The 16,726-nt window shown below is 51.4% G+C and overlaps 1 long non-coding RNA gene across 1 annotated transcript; it reads right to left on the bottom strand.

Annotated features, from left to right (window-relative positions):
* Nucleotides 1-9,512: 9,512 nt before the first annotated feature.
* Nucleotides 9,513-13,601, bottom strand: LOC147367925 (uncharacterized). Its single transcript, XR_015168850.1, has 2 exons — nt 10,892-13,601; nt 9,513-9,926 (listed from the first exon to the last, which is right to left on the bottom strand). It is a non-coding gene; the product is annotated as an uncharacterized LOC147367925 (long non-coding RNA).
* Nucleotides 13,602-16,726: the final 3,125 nt, after the last annotated feature.

Below are 16,726 nucleotides of genomic sequence, written 5' to 3'. Positions count from 1 at the left end.
AGCATTAGCCAACTGAGTTCGACAATGCATGGAAAGGATCATACACCATGATCAATGGGATTTATTCCAGGGCTGCAAGGATGGTTCAACACCTGCAAATCAATCCATGTGACACACCATGTTAACAAAATAAAGGATGAAAATCAGATTGCATCAAGTTTTAAGCAGCTGAATCATCTGACTATATGGTTCCATATTCTAAATTTCCTCGTGGGAACTTGTTAGCACTACTTTTTGTTGATTTTTTGGGCCAGCAGCACAAAGAGGTGAAGTAAAGAACGAAGTGACAATTTTAAAAAGAGATTCTCCTAGTATTTAATTAGTAGCTGAACCGTTTGTGAATGTGTCTTACAGGTGAATCTCATGGTACGAAGCTCCCAGTCCCTCGCAATTCTCTCTCCTGTGGTTTCTAAAACCGTACCCGGCTACCCTCTGGAAGGTCACTGTCACCTTCTCTGGCTAAATCAAAAGACTTTACTTGGGGGTCTCATTCCTCACATCCTCTCCAGAAAAAATAAAACAAAAGAAAGCCGTGGGGTTCTATGATGACGATTCTCCTCTGGGTTTTGCCAGTGGTTGGTTGGTTTCTTTACTGGCAGCTTTCTCTTTCTGTCTCCTGTTTGTTCAGCATGGGCACCAGCTGGTGGGGGTTCTGGGCTCCACGTGCATTTCTCTGTAAACACGGTGCTCTCGGTTTCTCCTTTTTCTCCTGCCTCTGCAAGGGAATGAAAATGCTCTGCACTTCCTCTGACCTTCACGTGACCTTGCATCTCTTCCCTGCCTCCATCTTACCAACTGCCATGGGCCATGTACTAAGCTAAACAGTCTTTCCTCATAGTGAGTCCTCCGCTTAGATTCCCCTGTTCCTCAGTCTAAGAATGGGCTGAGCACACATAATTAAAAAGCAAATAACCATTGCATTTAATTATATCAATACTTCATCCATCAAATATGCCATTTAGAGTATACAAGATGTTCTCATATGAATTCCCCTGTTTGATTTTTATGAAAACTCTTTCAGAAGGAGATGATGGATATTGTTTCTGTTTTATAAATGAGAACATCAAGGCCCAGGAATAAGGACTTGGGTTTAATCAGTGTTAGTTCAACTCCCAGCTTGGTGCCTCATTCAGTCCACTCTGCAGTATCCATAACTGCAGAAAGAATGAAGAGATTGAGCCAATGCAAAAGCAACACCCAGTTGTGGATGGGACTGGTGATGAAAGTAAAGTCAATTCTGTAAAGAACAATATTACGTAGGAACCTGGAATGTCAGGTCCATGAATCAAGGCAAATTGGAAGTGAACAAACAGGAGATGACAAGAGTGAACGTCGACATTCTAGGAATCAGTGAACTAAAATGGACTGGAATGGGTGAATTTAACTCAGATCACCATTATATCTACTACTGTGGGCAAGAATCCCTTAGAACAAATGGAGTAGCCCTCATGGTCAAGAAAAGAGTCCAAAATGCAGTACCTGGGTGTGATCTCAAAAAAGACAGAATGATCTCTGTTTGTTTCCAAGGCAAACTATTCAGTATCACAGAAATCCAAGTCTATGCCCAGACCACTAATGCTGAAAAGGCTGAAGGTGAACGGTTCTATGATGACCTACAAGACCTTCTAGAACTAACACCCAAAAAAGATGTCCTTTCCTTCATAGGGGACTGGAATGCAAAAGTAGGAAGTCAAGAGATACCTGGAGTAACATGCAAGTTTGGCTTTGGAGTACAGAATGAAGCAGGGCAAAGGCTAATAGAGTTTTGCCAAGAGAATGCACCGGTCATAGCAAACACCCTCTTCCAACAACAAAAGAGAAGATTCTACACATGGACATCACCAGATGGTCAATATCTAAATCAGATTGATTATATTCTTTGCAGCCAAAGATGGAGAAGCTCTATACAGTCAGCAAAAACAAGACTGGGAATTGACTGTAACTCACATCATGAGCTCCTTATTACAAAATTCAGACTCAAATTGAAAAAAGTAGGGAAAAACCACTAGACCATTCAGGTATGACCTAAATCAAATCCCTTATGATTATACAGTGGAAGTGACAAATAGACTCAAGGGATTAGATCTGATAGAGTGCCTGAAGAACTATGGATGGAGATTCATGACATTGTATAGAAGTCGGTGATCAAGACCACCCCCAAGAAAAAGAAATGCAAAAAGGCAAAACAGTTGTCTGAGGAGGCCTTACAAATAGCTGAGAAAAGAAGAAAAGCAAAAGGCAAAGGAGAAAAGAAAGATATACCCACATGAATGCAGAGTTCCAAAGAATCGCAAGGAGAGATAAGAAAGCCTTCCTCAGTGATCAGTGCAAAGACATAGAGGAAAACAATAGAATGGGAAAGACTAGAGATCTCTTCAAGAAAATTAGAGATACCAAGGGAACATTTCATTCAAAGACGGGCTCAATAAAGGACAGAAATGGCATGGACCTAACAGAAGCAGAATATATCAAGAAGAGATGGCAAGAATACACAGAAGAACTGTACAAAAAAGAGATTCACGACCCAGACAATCATGATGGTGTGATCACTCACCTAGAGCCAGACATTCTGAATGTAAAGTCAAGTGGGCCTTAGGAAGCATCACTACAAACACAGCTAGTGGAGGTGATGGAATTCCAGCTAAGCTATTTCAAATCCTAAAAGATGATGCTGTGAAAGTGCTGCACTCAATATGCCAGCAAATTTGGAAAATTCAGCAGTGTCCACAGGACTGGAAAAGGTCAGTTTTCATTCCAATCCAAAAGGCAATGCCAAAGGATGTTCAAACTACCACACAATTGCACTCATCTCACACGCTAGCAAAAGTAATGCTCAAAATTCTCCAACTGAAACTTCAACAGTGTGTTAACCAAGAACTTCCACATGTTCAAGCTGGATTTAGAAATGATAGAGGCACCAAAGATCAAATTGCCAACATCCGTTGGATCATCAAAAAAGCAGGAGACTTCCAGAAAAACATCTAATTCTGCTTCATTGATTATGTTAAAATCTTTGACTGTGTGGATCACAACAAACTGTGGAAAAATCTTAGAGGTGGAAATACCAAACCACCTTACCTGCCTCCTCAGAAACCATATGCAGGTCAAGAAGCAACAGTTAGAACTGGACATGGAACAACAGACTGGTTCCAAATCGAGAAAGGAGTACATCAAGGCTGCATATTGTCACCCTGCCTATTTAACTTATATGCAGAGTACATCATGCAAAATGCCAGGCTGGATGAAGTGCAAGCTGGAAACAAGATTGCCAGGAGCAATATCAATAACCTCAGATACGCAGATGACACCACCCTTATGGCAAAAAGTGAAGAGAAACTAAATTAGAGCCCTTGATGAAAGTAAAAGAAGAGAGTGAAAAAGCTGGCTTAAAACTCAACATTCAAAAAACTAAGATCATGGCATCTGGTCCCATCACTTCATGGCAAGTAGATGGGGAAACAATGGAAACAGTGAGAGACTATTTTCTTGGGCTCCAAAATCACTGCAGATGGTGACTTCAGCCATGAAATTAAAAGACGCTTGCTCCTTGGAAGAAAAGCTATGACAACCTAGACAGCATATTAAAAAGCAAAGACATTATTTTGCCGACAAAGGTCCATATAGTCAAAGCTATGGTTTTTCCAGCAGTCATGTATGGATGTGAGAGTTGGACTATAAAGAAAGCTGAGTGCTGAAGAATTGATGCTTTTGAACTGTGGTGTTGGAGAAGACTCTTGAGAGTCCCTTGGACTGCAAGGAGATCAAACCAGTCCATCCTGAAGGAAATCAGTCCTGAATATTCATTGGAAGGACTGAAGCTGAAGCTCCAATACTTTGGCCACCTGATGCAAAGAGCTGAGTCACTGAAAAAGATCCTGATGCCTGGAAAGATTGAAGGCAGGAGGAGAAGGGGACGATAGAACATGAGATGCTTGGATGGCATCAGCGACTCTATGGACTTGAGTTTGAACAAGCTCCAGGAGTTGGTGATGGACAGGGAGGCCTGGCATGCTGCAGTCCTTGGGGTCTCAAAGAGTTGGACACGACTGAGTGACTGAACTTAACCAAACTGCAGTATCAGTGCAAGAGCTCAAGCAAAGTTTCCATCTCGTCCGATGTGCCCTCTTCCCCAGATCAGATCCTGATACTCTGCATCTAGAGAAAGACCCAAGGTGATGGATTGTGTCCCATTGCCCTCAGACTCACGGTGACTCGGTGGTGTGGTCCATCACACCAGCAAGACTGTGAAGGGAAGCTTATTTCCTGCCGCCTTCCCTGAGACACTCATCGCCTGACGAGAGGACCTCCAGGTGGAGCATCCACATCTTCAGAGCACGTCACCCTTCCCATGCACTGCGTGTGCACAGCTCTTGGCTGCTTGGCTGGGCCATTGTCTCCTGATACCTTTTACTGAAATAGAAATTCTTCTTAGCTTTTGTTCACTGATGCTCACGACTTCTCCAAATTGATCTTCTAAGAGTGGTTGAGCTTCCGACTTGCAGGGTTCTGAGCTGAACCTGATGTCCTGCTGTGAATCCAGATGAAGATGGGAGAGTTATCTGGCTCAGTCCTCCCCGGCTGTTCCGTCCGCTGCGATTTTACTTTCCCTTTTTTTAACCGGGAGTCCACGTGAAAGCCAAGTACACGGAGGTTGATGGTGTTCTCCCACCATCTCAGGGTCCCAGGCACCCCCCTTAACTCACGGGGCCTCAGTTTCTTATCTCTGTAGTGAAATCAGATATAAGAGGTGCATTTCAGGCAACCCAGATTCCAAGGAAATGGTAGCATTCTTGTTATAATTCTGTCATTCTCATCAATGAGGTGACAGTAACTGGACTTCATGCTTCCAAACGTCTAGGATCCAGGACTTGCCTGCTCTTATTTGATGCTTCTTTCAAATTTTAGCAGCAATGTTATAAATGAGCTTTTTTAAAAAGCAACTGCTCCCTCACAACGACTATTCAGTTCAGTTCAGTCGCTCAGTCGTGTCCGACTCCCTGCGACCCCATGAATCACAGCACGCCAGGCCTCCCTGTCCATCACCAACTCCCGGAGTTCACCCAGACCCACGTCCATCGAGTCAGTGATGCCATCCAGCCATCTCATCCTCCGTCGTCCCCTTCTGCTCCTGCCCCCAATCCCTCCCAGCATCAGAGTCTTTTCCAATGAGTCAACTCTTCCCATGAGGTGGCCAAAGTCCTGGAGTTTCAGCTTCAGCATCATTCCTTCCAAAGAAATCCCAGGGCTGATCTCCTTCAGAATGGACTGGTTGGATATCCTTGCAGTCCCGGGGACTCTCAAGAGTCTTCTCCAATACCACAGTTCAAAAGCATCAATTCTTTGGCGCTCAGTCTTCTTCACAGTCCAACTCTCACATCCGTACATGACCACTGGAAAAACCATAGCCTTGACTAGCCGGACCTTTGTTGGCCAAGTAATGTCTCTGCTTTTGAATATGCCATCTAGGTTGGTCATAACTTTCCTTCCAAGGAGTAAGCGTCTTTTAATTTCATGGCTGCAGTCACCATCTGTAGTGATTTTGGAGCCCCCCAAAATAAAGTCTGACACTGTTTCCCCATCTATTTGCCATGAAGTGATGGGACCAGATGCCATGATCTTCGTTTTCTGAATGTTGAGCTTTAAGCCAACTTTTTCACTCTCCTCTTTCACTTTCATCAAGAGGCTTTTTAGTTCCTCTTCACTTTCTGCCATAAGGGTGGTGTCATCTGCATATCTGAGGTTATTGATATTTATCCCAGCAATCTTGATTCCAGCTTGTGTTTCTTCCAGCCCAGCATTTCTCATGATGTACTCTGCATATAAGTTAAATAAGCAGGGTGACAATATACAGCCTTGATGTACTCCTTTCCCTATTTGGAACCAGTCTGTTGTTCCATGTCCAGTTCTAACTGTTGCTTCTTGACTTGCATACAGATTTCTCAAGAGGCAGGTCAGGTGGTCTGGTATTCCCATCTGTTTCAGAATTTTCCACAGTTTATTGTAATCCACACAGTCAAAGGCTTTGGCATAGTCAATAAAGCAGAAATGGATGTTTTTCTGGAACTCTCTTGCTTTTTCCATGATCCAGCAGATGTTGGCAATTTAATTTCTGGTTCCTCTGCCTTTTCTAAAACCAGGTTGAACATCAGGAAGTTCACAGTTCATGTATTGCTGAAGCCTGGCTTGGAGAATTTTGAGCATTACTAGCATGTGAGATGAGTGCAATTGTGCGGTAGTTTGAGCATTCAGTAAGGAGCATCACCATTTCCAAGTGATTTTCTATATTAAATCCTGTAATCCTCCCCACAGCCTTGTGAGAATATATTGATCTGATACTCGTGCTATGGGAGGGGTGGGTTGGAGAGTCTGGCACCTGCCCAGGGTCAGGTAAAGAGTCTTCCAAGTCATAGCTGATCTGTCAGTAAAGAGTCTGAAGGTACAATCCCAGAAACTGACTTTGGCTTAACTGAGAAAAGAGAATAAATGAATGAATGAATGGTGGATGAGTAAATGAAGACTTTGGGGCTGCTGTGGGCTGACTCACTGAATGGAAGGGGGTATCTCCAGGCCCAGGGGTCTGCAGTGCAGGACTCTCTCACGAGAAGGCTCCCCATCTCCCTCCATCCCTGGATGGGTCCATCCCACTGTGAACCCCCAGGAGGGTCATCTCTCATCTGTGTCCAGCAGGCCCGTGAGAGCAGGTGGCCAGCTCTGTGAGTCCACTGCGGCCAGAGGAGGTGAACTGGAGATGGGTGTCAGGGCCTGGTGCTGAGATACTGTGTCTCCACAGTCCTAAGGCAAGAACGCACATTTCAATTTACCCTGCTTGGATAGCTCCTCTGCTCTGGATGTGCCCTTTCTCACAAGTTTGTTAGTCACCCAGTCATGACCGACTGTAACCCCATGAGCCTGCTAAGCTCCTCTGTCAATGAGATTCTCCAGGCAAGAATACTGGAGTGGGTAGCCAGGCCCTCCTCCAGGGGATCTTCCCGACTCAGGGATCGAACCTGGGTCTCCTGCATTGCAGGTGGATTCTTTACCACTTAGTCAGCAGGGAAGCCCTTTCTTAACCAGAATTGAAAGTCTTTTGACCATACAAAGGTGATTATTGTGAAGCATTTAGAGCCAGCTCTCGACAAGAGAAGCGTGGTGTGTCTGTGGCCTCCACTCTCCCATGGGAGGGGAGTGATGCAGAGCTGAGACCAGGCACTAGGAGCTATGGGCTCAGGCTTCCTGCTGTCCCAGAGTGGTGGGGGGGTCACAAGCAGAGGATCCCGTAAGAATTCCCCAAACGTTGGGTCCTCCTGGCTGACCATGCTGTCTGAAACTCCACCCAGAAATCTTACGTGTTTAGTGCAAGGCTCAGCCCCTTGCTAATAAATACAGCCCCATGGAGGATTATCAGCCTCCAGGCCTCCTGATCAGGAAGCACAGCCCTGTCCCCGACCGCCAGCAGGGGTGGGCTGGGCTGAGGTCTGGGTGCCTGCTAGCCGCCATGGTCCACGGTCAATGGAGGAAACGGGCAGCACAGCAAAGGCTTCACGAAAGGGCACACATTGCCCTGGAATAAGCATCCCGTTGGCTGTGATGCTGTCCTATTTCCTTCTGCCTCCAGGGCCTTCCTTTCATGAAATCAAACGGCTTGCCTGGAGGCTCAGATGGTAAAGCATCTGCCTGCAATGCAGGAGACCCAGGTTCGATCCCTGGGTCAGGAAGATCCCCTGGAGGAGGAAATGACTAACCCACTCCAGTATTCTTGCCTGGAGAATCCCATGGACAGAGGAGCCTGGCAGGCTACAGTCCATACCACCACAGAGAGCTGGACATAACTGAGCAACTAATATTTTCACCCTTCACTTTAAGGCTAGCAAGTCAATGTCAGCCTTCATCCCATTGTGTTTTCATGTGATGTTGCTGCGCTGCTGCTGCTAAGTCACTTCAGTTGTGTCCAACTCTGTGCGACCCCATATACGGCAGCCCACCAGGCTCCCCCATCCCTGGGATTCTCCAGGCAAGAACACTGGAGTGGCTTGCTATTTCCTTCTCCAATGCATGAAAGTGAAAAGCGAAAGTGAAGTCACTCAGTCGTGTCTGACCCTCAGTGACCCCATGGACTGCAGCCCACCAGGCTCCCCCGTCCATGGGATTTTCCAGGCAAGAGTACTGGAGTGGGGTGCCATCGCCTTCTCTGTCATGTGATGTTATTAGTTCCTTTAATACCAGCATTCAGCAATACCTGCTCTAGGACACAACCGAGGACAGATAAGACGGGACTGACCAGGAGCGCCCGGGTGGCCAGCAGGCGTAGAGGGGCTCCCTCAGCGGGGAGAAGACACGGCGGGGGAGGCTGAACAGTGGAGAGAGACCTTTCCAGCTGACAGCTTGATGAATTCTCCAGATGAGAGGATAAGGTCCACATGCATTTTGCCGCGTCCGACAATCCAAACCTCACACAGCTGTTTTTTCAGAGGGTGTTTCTGATTCTTTTCCACTGAATATCTTGGCAAGTGTGTTTCCCCCGCACGCTGCCGCTGAAGATGGACCTGGCAAAAGTGCAAAAGTGTGTGCTCTGAGCCAGCTGCTGCCCCACTAGGGATGCTAGTGAGCCCGGCTGCAGAGCTTCTTAAGACCTGCTCCGAAAGGAGACGTGCTTCCCGTCGCCTGGTTACTTTCGGAGGAGGTCAGACTGCTCCTGTCTCAGCCCGTCCAGGCCTGGATCAAGGAGTCGGCCACCTGATCGGCACAGTGGCCCTTGGTCCACCCAGGGCTAGAGGTGGAAGTTTCAGAAGGGCACCTCAGTCCAGACGTGCGGCCGGCCAGCCCTGCCTTCCCTTGGGAGTGCAGGAACCCCGGCGAGCCTGGAACATGGGCTGTGCGCATGTGAGCGTGTGTCTGTGCACCGGGCCCATGAGCTGGTGTCCTCCCAGAGACATTCGGCGTGGAAGGAGAGTCAAGGTCACTCTCCAGGCACATGTCCTTCCAACCACACTCAGCCTGCTCCAGCCTGGCACGGACGCGGGCAGCCACATGGTGGCCACAGCTGGTGCAGGACGGGGCGTGGGCCCGCGGGTGGGGGCCGGCTGCCCACTCCGTCACAGGAATGTTGGCTGTCTCCTCTGGCTGTGGATCCAGCCTGGGAGGGGCCTGGGCATCTTAGGAGCTGACTAACCGCCTCATGCATTTTGCATATGTTCCTTTGGCTGACACGACCACCAACTGGTTCCAGGTTTGACCTGGTTAGAAGTGGAGGTCAGATGCTCCAAGGCAGCTTACACACAGAAGTGTTTTTTTTGCAGCTAGGACTAATTTGACTGTCAGTTCAGTTTTGAAACCGAATACATTTGTTGAAATCTGTGTACACTGGTTCCCAGTTCTATCAGCTAGATAAATCTTCAGACTGACTGTATTTGGCTTCTTCCTCTTTACCTTATTTTGTCTTGTAGTAAGGTAGACATTTGGTAAAAGTTACAATGGTCATCAGCAACACCCAGAAAAATCTGACTTTTTAGCCCTGAGGTTATATATCTTTTAATTAAGAATTGAAATGAAGGGATAATTTCTCAATTATTTTATCAATAAGAAAACAATCACCTTAAAAAAAAAAAAGATACAAGGACAGTGGATATTAGGCGAAGGACAGAAATCCAAGTTCCGCGGCCTCCAGCAAGGAGACTGGTGGGACGCGGGGGCTGCAGGAGGGCTGCACTCAGCGGCCCTGACAGCTCAGAGCTTCCTCTCCATCCCAAGCTCCTCCGGGCCTTGCCAGTCTTCTCAGACTCCCCTCTGCTCCAGGGCTTACACATTCGTGTGTGTCCTTTGCTGACGTCACACGTCCGCGTGCGTCCTTTGCTGATGTCACACGTCCATGTGCGTCCTTTGCTGACGTTTGGATTATTTCCAGGGCCAGGCCATCACAGGTAAAGCGGCTGTGAACATTCAGGCTCAAAATCTTTGTGACATGGTATATATTTCCTTAACGCCTGAGGAAATGCCCAGGACTTGAAGGTCTGGGTCATGTAAATGGGGTGGTGTGCTTGACTTCTTAAGAAACCGACAAGCTTTCTCCCACAGCAAAAGCAGCCCTTCCCATTCCCCAGCAGTTCCGAGACCCATGACCCCCTATAGCCTCCCCAGCATGCATCGTGATCTGTTTTCCTTAATTTTACTCATTCTGATAGGTATGGAGTGGTGTCTCATTGTGGTTCATGTTATGGGAAGCCCATTTTTAATGGACATTCATAGTTACATGAATGTGGGTTATTTCTGAAAACACAGTATATTAAAGATTACTGAAATCACCCAAATATCTACGGTCTTTCCCTTTATCACAGAATTTGGTAATCCTACCGGCAGGAACTGTAAAGTCTGTGGGGTCTGTGTTTTCCGTCATTCCCTTGCTCGCCTTGTTTTAGATAGGAACTGTAAAGTCTGTGGGGTCTGTGTTTTCCGTCATTCCCTCGCTCGCCTTGTTTTAGACAAGGCTTTAATCGTTGTGCTAGGTCTCCCATTGTTCCTTCAGCAGAATTCTTTTTCAGTAAAATTGGTAACAAATAAAATATTGCAACATTTATGTTTAAACTTCTGTTCAAATTTTGCACTTAAACTGTATTAAAATCTGCAAAGGTGATCTCCTATAACTCTGAATGTCGTATTTCAGGGGACTGCCAGGAATTGAATGCATGACTGGAGAGAACCCAGACCACTCCAGATTTTGGAGTTCTAGGCTGGAGGCCTCCGGAAAGTCAAGACAGTCCATGGGGAACAGCACCCTGGCCGCCAAAGCCCCGCCTCCACCACCTAAATCAACATTGCTGTGCACCCTCCTGCCTGCCCCTCCTGCCCTCTGAACACAGGACGCATCGCCCCTCTCCACCCCCAGGTGATTCCTAACCTCATAGAAACCGCAGACCTGCGGGTGTTCCCGGCCTGCCTCCGTGTTCCGTGGCTTCACCGCCGCTCTCCCCGTCCACCTGAAGCACATTTTCCTCTGGCACTTTTACAGGCATCCCTGAGGCTTCCTTCTGCCCTGGTTCCTCTGAACGAGTACTGCTGTTTCTGCTGTTGGCACAGGTGTGGGGAATCTGGGCCAGGAGGTGGGGCGCTCACTGCCGAGCAGGTGGAGGCCAACGGGGCCCCTGCCTTCCCTCTCTTCCACCTGCCCTGTGTCCCTCTCTTCCCGCCAGCTCCAGCCTGGCCTGATCCCATCTCTCTCTGTCTCCTGCATCGGCCGGCTGGGAGCTGGAATCCTCCGAGGGTTACTGGCCTTTAAAACACCACGGACAACACCCCCCAAGCAAGTCAGGGGTGAGTAGAATGCTAAATACGCACCTTGGGGAGAGAAGCTGTGAACAGGTTGATTTGGGTCTTGCAACAACCCAATTCTCTGAATAACCATGAGTTATGCAGATCACTTTGTGAATGAGATAACGGAGGCACAGAGTTCAGATTATTTTGAAAGAAGCGACTCAGCTGGTGATGGTGACTCCAAGGCTCAACTGCAGCCAAGCCCTGTGCCCTGTTCCCCCTGCCCCCAAACCCTGGCTTTACTGACGTCCCAAATCTGCACAACCTCCCGGCGACAAGCTCACTGCAGACCTGAACCCGCACCTCCTGTCCGCCCGGCACCACCGCCACGGGCCCAGGATGGGCAGTCGCGATTCCCAAAGTGCGAACTGTCCGCCCTCAGAGGAACCCCTCTGTCTGTGTAGATGCTGACTCCCCTAAACCGCTCAGACCTTGGGTCAGCATCTCTGCTGATGGCCCAGAAATCTGCATTTCTGGGGAACACACCAGATGACCTTTGTCTCTCCTAGAATTTGAAAACTCTTGGGGCAGAGGTTACCAGGAAGCGGCGGTGAGTGTTTCCAGCTGGGGGCCGAGTTCCCCTGGCCCCGGCTCACTTGCTGGACTGAGGCCAGTACTGACTGTGAGATGAGAGAGGGGGGCTCCTCCTTCACCTCCACGCTGGGCAGGAGCCCCAGCCAGAGGCCCTGCTTCCATTGACACCTGCGCTTTCCCGGTGGTGCAGCTGGTCCTCAGGCCCCGTGAGCACGGCGATCACAGAGCCCCCGTCCTGGGGTGAGGGTCTCTAGGGCTGTGACTGGGGATTCGTAACCATCACAGGGACCACAGGCGTTCCCTGGGGCTGTGTCAACAAACTAGGACACACGGTCTGTCCTGCTAAACCTGTGTTTCAAAAATGCAGGTTTGTTCCGACATGACTGAGAAATCAGGGAATGATCTCAGCCATGATAGGCACTGCAAGTTCACCTGCGCATGATTCCAGCCTCGGGAGACACGAGGCGAAGCCAAGTGGGACGGGGCCAGGCGGGCCCGCAACCCTGGGCATCCGTGGCCTGCCTCCCCCGCCCCCGCCAGGCATCACAGGCGCCCCCGCCTGCCAGGCCCCTCCTTCTGTGGCCCCAGGTGCCCGCTCTCTGACAGCTGCTCCACGGGCTCTGCAGGTCCCCTTCTGGGGAAAGTACCCGTCACAGGACTCTGCTTCTGGCCTTCACTGGGTGTGCAGCTGTGACCTACTTTCCTGAGGTTCCTTGCTTTTTTAATGCATCACTGACAAGGTTTGTGAATGTCGCGTCTCCGCTCCCACCAGCTCGGGGAGTTTTACTGCATGGCTTTGCACGCTGTGGTACGTTCTGGGACGAACACCTTTCTCCGCACCAGACTCTGGACTGAGCTTCCAGACCCACCTCCCTCCCACAAGGCCCGGAGCAGAGACGGCGGTAAAGAAGGCGGACGGGAAGCAGGTTGCTGTGTCTGCAGACCTGCCCTGGGAGAGCCTGGCATCTCCTCAGGGCCCAGATGACCCCGGGACAGCGGGACGGCACGGTGATTTATGAGCTCCTTCCTTTCACAGGACAGTCACGGTGCGAGACATCTAGGCCGTGTGGCGAGCAGGCTGGGGCTGGTGGGGCTGACGTGGAACTAACAGTGTGTGCCGGCCAGCCTCCTGGGTGCAGGCCAGGTCCCGCCCCGGCAGGACGGCCTGGGGCCGGGTCTGCCCGGGAGCAGGGGCCATGCAGCTCACGTGCAGAATCTGCAAAACCCGAGCCCCACGGGCTACTGCAGGTCCCAGCACAGCCCCGTCCTGAGCGAGCCCCGGGAGGTCTCTGAGCTGCAGAAGGACGGTGCCTGTGGGTCATCACTGGGAGGCGGCCCGCAGTAGAGGACACTGGCCGGGGCACCCACAGAAGTGCAACGAGGAGGCCCCTGGAGGGCTGCAGAGAGTGGGTCCCGGGCATCGGCTGCAAGAAGGGAAGGCAGCTCGGCTCGCCCCCTGCACTCAGCTCTCTCCTTTCTCACTCAAGCCCAGTCCCGTTAGTTCCCTCCTCTCTCTCTCTGTCTCTCTGCTTCTGTCTCTCTCTGTGTCTCTCTCCATGTGTCTGTCTGTCTCTCTCTCTCCATCTCTCTGTCTCTCTCTCTCCATCTCTCTGTCTCTCTCTCCGTCTCTCTGTCTCTGTCTCTCTCTCGCCATCTCTCTGTCTCTTTCTCCATCTCTCTGTCTCTCTCCATCTCTCTGTCTCTCTCTCCGTCTCTCTGTCTCTGTCTCTCTCTCGCCATCTCTCTGTCTCTCTGTCTGTCTCTCTCTCTGTCTCTCTCTATATATATTTGTCTGTGTCTGTCCCTGTCTCTCTCTCTCTCCGTATCTGTCTCTCTCTCTCCCACCTCCCCTCTCTCTCACACATACATCGCTCTGGCTGTATTGCTAAGATCTTGTATAATATTCTTAAGAAAACTGTCGCTCCACTCACCCACGGGAATTTCCAGTGGGTGTCTATTGACTCCCTTGTGGGGGGACCTCCTGTCACCGGTGGGAGGAGTGAGGAAGGTTCGGAGCAGAGAAAGGGGGGAGAAGGGGTCCCGGGTCAGGGGTGGCGTGGCTGCTGATACGTGTCCAAGGAAGACGGACGTGACACCAGCACCTCATTCAGTGTTTAGAGTCCATCAGGCAGGTATGACCGTCTGCAATCTACAGTTGAGGAGATTTAAGCCTGTGGAAGTTAAATAATTCATCTGACCGGGGTCACGAGTGCTGAGTGGGGAGCCGGTCGGATCAGCTCCAAAGCCCTCCCACATCCCCTCCATCTGCCGCCTCGGGGATGGGGCCTGGGGACTCAGTGGGCCATGAGTGCATCTCGTGGACGCTGTGATCCGGGGAGGTCAGGGTCAGGGGACACTCGGGGCCCCCACTGCGGGAAGCCCTGCCTCCGAGGAGGTGCCTGGGCCTCACCCTGCACACCTTCAGTCTGGGCGTCTGTGCAGCCTCACCTCCACCGCTCAGCGAGCCGCCCCAGCAGTCGAAGCAGTCTCCGTGGGTGACACCGGCTCCTTCGGAAGCCTGATAAAAGGCTTCAGGGTTAGCGCTCACTGTGAACAGAAAACCGGTCAGGCCAGTGCGTCTCGGGGCACCAGGAACGTCAGCATCAAGCGTCGTCCGGGCTCACCCAGCCCCACTGAGATCCTCGCATTGCATGTTGACGCCTTGGTGTCGAGGGACTGTCTACTGCAAGCAACCTCGTTGGTCACGACGGTGGAGGACAGGTGACCTCTGTAAGGTCTACAGGGTCATGGCTCAGTGTCCAGAGGGGGCTTCTCTCCAAGGCAGGGTGTGACCTCCTGGCCACAGAGGGCTGACTGTGCCCCTCTCTAGGACCAAATGAGAGGGCACCCATGAGTAACTGAGAACCACCCTGGGCCTGCGGGATGTGCTGGCTGAGCCCATAATGGCCGTGCCCAGAAGCGCCTGGGGAGCAGCGGCGCCTGCCTTCTTGCAGGTGCTGCTCTAAACGCCCTTGCTGTGGGTCTGGGCTTCTCTGCGCAGTTGTGCAGGCTGTGCACTGCACAAGCCAGACACGGAAACTCCAAGCGTGCACAGCCAGGACTCTGGCACGCGTGGGTCAGGCGGCTGGGCCAGTGATGCACCAGCCTCAGGAGTCCTGGGAGGAAGCCTCAGGGGCTGGGTGTGAGGCTGGATGCGAGGCGGGGGCCCCCAGGAGCCTGGGAGTAGAGAGGGCAGGTTTGGAAGTGGGGCGGTTAGGGGGTATTGATGGAAGGTGCCTGGGCCTGAGGCCAAGGAGGAGGGAAAGGGCTGGAACGTGGGGCAACGGAGCAGGGCACAGGGCTCTCCTGGGAAGGTTGCTCCTCTTCGCCTTGAGCCGGGCTGGTCCTTGAGACAGAGAGAACCGTCCCTGGGGCAGGGCGGGTATCCCGTGCCTGGCCTCGCCCACAGACCCTGAAGGCCCCAGGCCGGGTGTCACCCAGCCCCACCAGGCCCCCGGCCCCCCAAGCCACCACACAGGGTCCCCCTGAGCAGGAGGACGGCCCTGGTCCACCCGGAAGGCGCCTCCCTCACCGCAGGCTCTCTGCCATCAGCTGCAGCGGGAGGCCCCACCAGGGACGCCCGTCGCCTTCTCTCCAGAGCAGGAACACCATCGCCTCCTGGAGCGAATGAAAATGAAGCGAAGAGCCACTTCCGGGTTGGCTGAGCACAGCGGCCTCAGCATCGGAAGACATTTCTCAGCTGGGGCGTTCTTCCCTGGGAGTTGCTCTGAGGATGAAATGCAGGGATTTGTGTGCTTGCTTCTAGAGCAGTTTATAGTATAATTCAGGGCACAGATTGCAGAAGGAAGGTGTGGATCTCAGTAAAAGCAACCTACAGTGACAAGCAGGAAAATCACACAGCCTCTGCCCCGGCCGACATCATGGGTTAGTTGTTAATAAGTTGGCTGCTTCTCCAGCTTTAAAATGCACAGGCGTGTCCTGGAGATATTGCTATAATGCAAATTCTGAGTCAGCAGATGACGGATAAGCCTGCGGATCCTGCATCTCTAATGTTTTCTTGGCCAGGACTCCACAAACCGCCCAAGGACACAGGCCAGGCCTCTGCTGTCTCCTCCATTGTAGCTGAGGATGGCTTCTAGCTTGTGAAGGTCTGTGAAGGAAGACAGAGAGGATGGTGTGGCAGAGACACATGAGCCCTGAGGCCTGAGCCAGGGACCGACCGGCCTTGAGACAGGAGACTCGGAACAGAGTCTGGGTCCCTGAGAGTTTCCTGCGCGGAGCCGGGAGGCCTGGCATGTCTGCCTGGATGGAATCTGGCCGCGACCACAGACTCTCCTAACGACAGCCTCCAGAACACCTGCAGAAACTCAATATCTTGACGGGACACCTACCCTGAAGCAGCTCCTGAGTCCTGGCCCTTGAGGGGAGAGTGTTTGCAGATTCCTGTCAGAGCTGCCACACTTCCCACCAGGAGACTCAGACGTTGGGCCTGTTGTCTTGAGGAGACCCTGACTTTTCCTGGTCCCCAAAACATGCAAGACTTCACCTGGATCTGCATCTCTGGAACTGCAAGCCTTCAGACCCCAAACACGCTCCCTCACCTGCAGGCTCCTCTCTGCCTTTTGGCCAACGGCCTCCACAGAGAAAACTTCCTGCCCTGGACGGAGTAACGTGTGCTGCCGTCCGACCACGCTGAAAGCCACAGCTTCCTGCCCCGGATGGAGTAACGTGTGCTGCCGTCTGACCACGCTGAGAGCCAAAGCTTCCTGCCCTGGATGGAGTAACGTGTGCTGCCGTCTGACCACGCTGAGAGCCAAAGCTTCCTGCCCTGGACGGTGTAACGTTTGCTGCCATTCGACCGTGCTGAGAGCCACAGACTTTCAGGATCAGCTCCAAGCCCCCTGCCCCGCCCTCTCCCAAACCAGGG

Source organism: Bos grunniens, chromosome 8, assembly GCF_055505025.1.
Source record: "Bos grunniens cultivar Pamir isolate PY7600 chromosome 8, Bosgru_T2T1.0, whole genome shotgun sequence".
Taxonomy (NCBI): Eukaryota; Metazoa; Chordata; class Mammalia; order Artiodactyla; family Bovidae; genus Bos; species Bos grunniens.
Note: the sequence above shows the minus strand (reverse complement) of the source record. Positions and strands in the feature narration are given on the sequence as shown.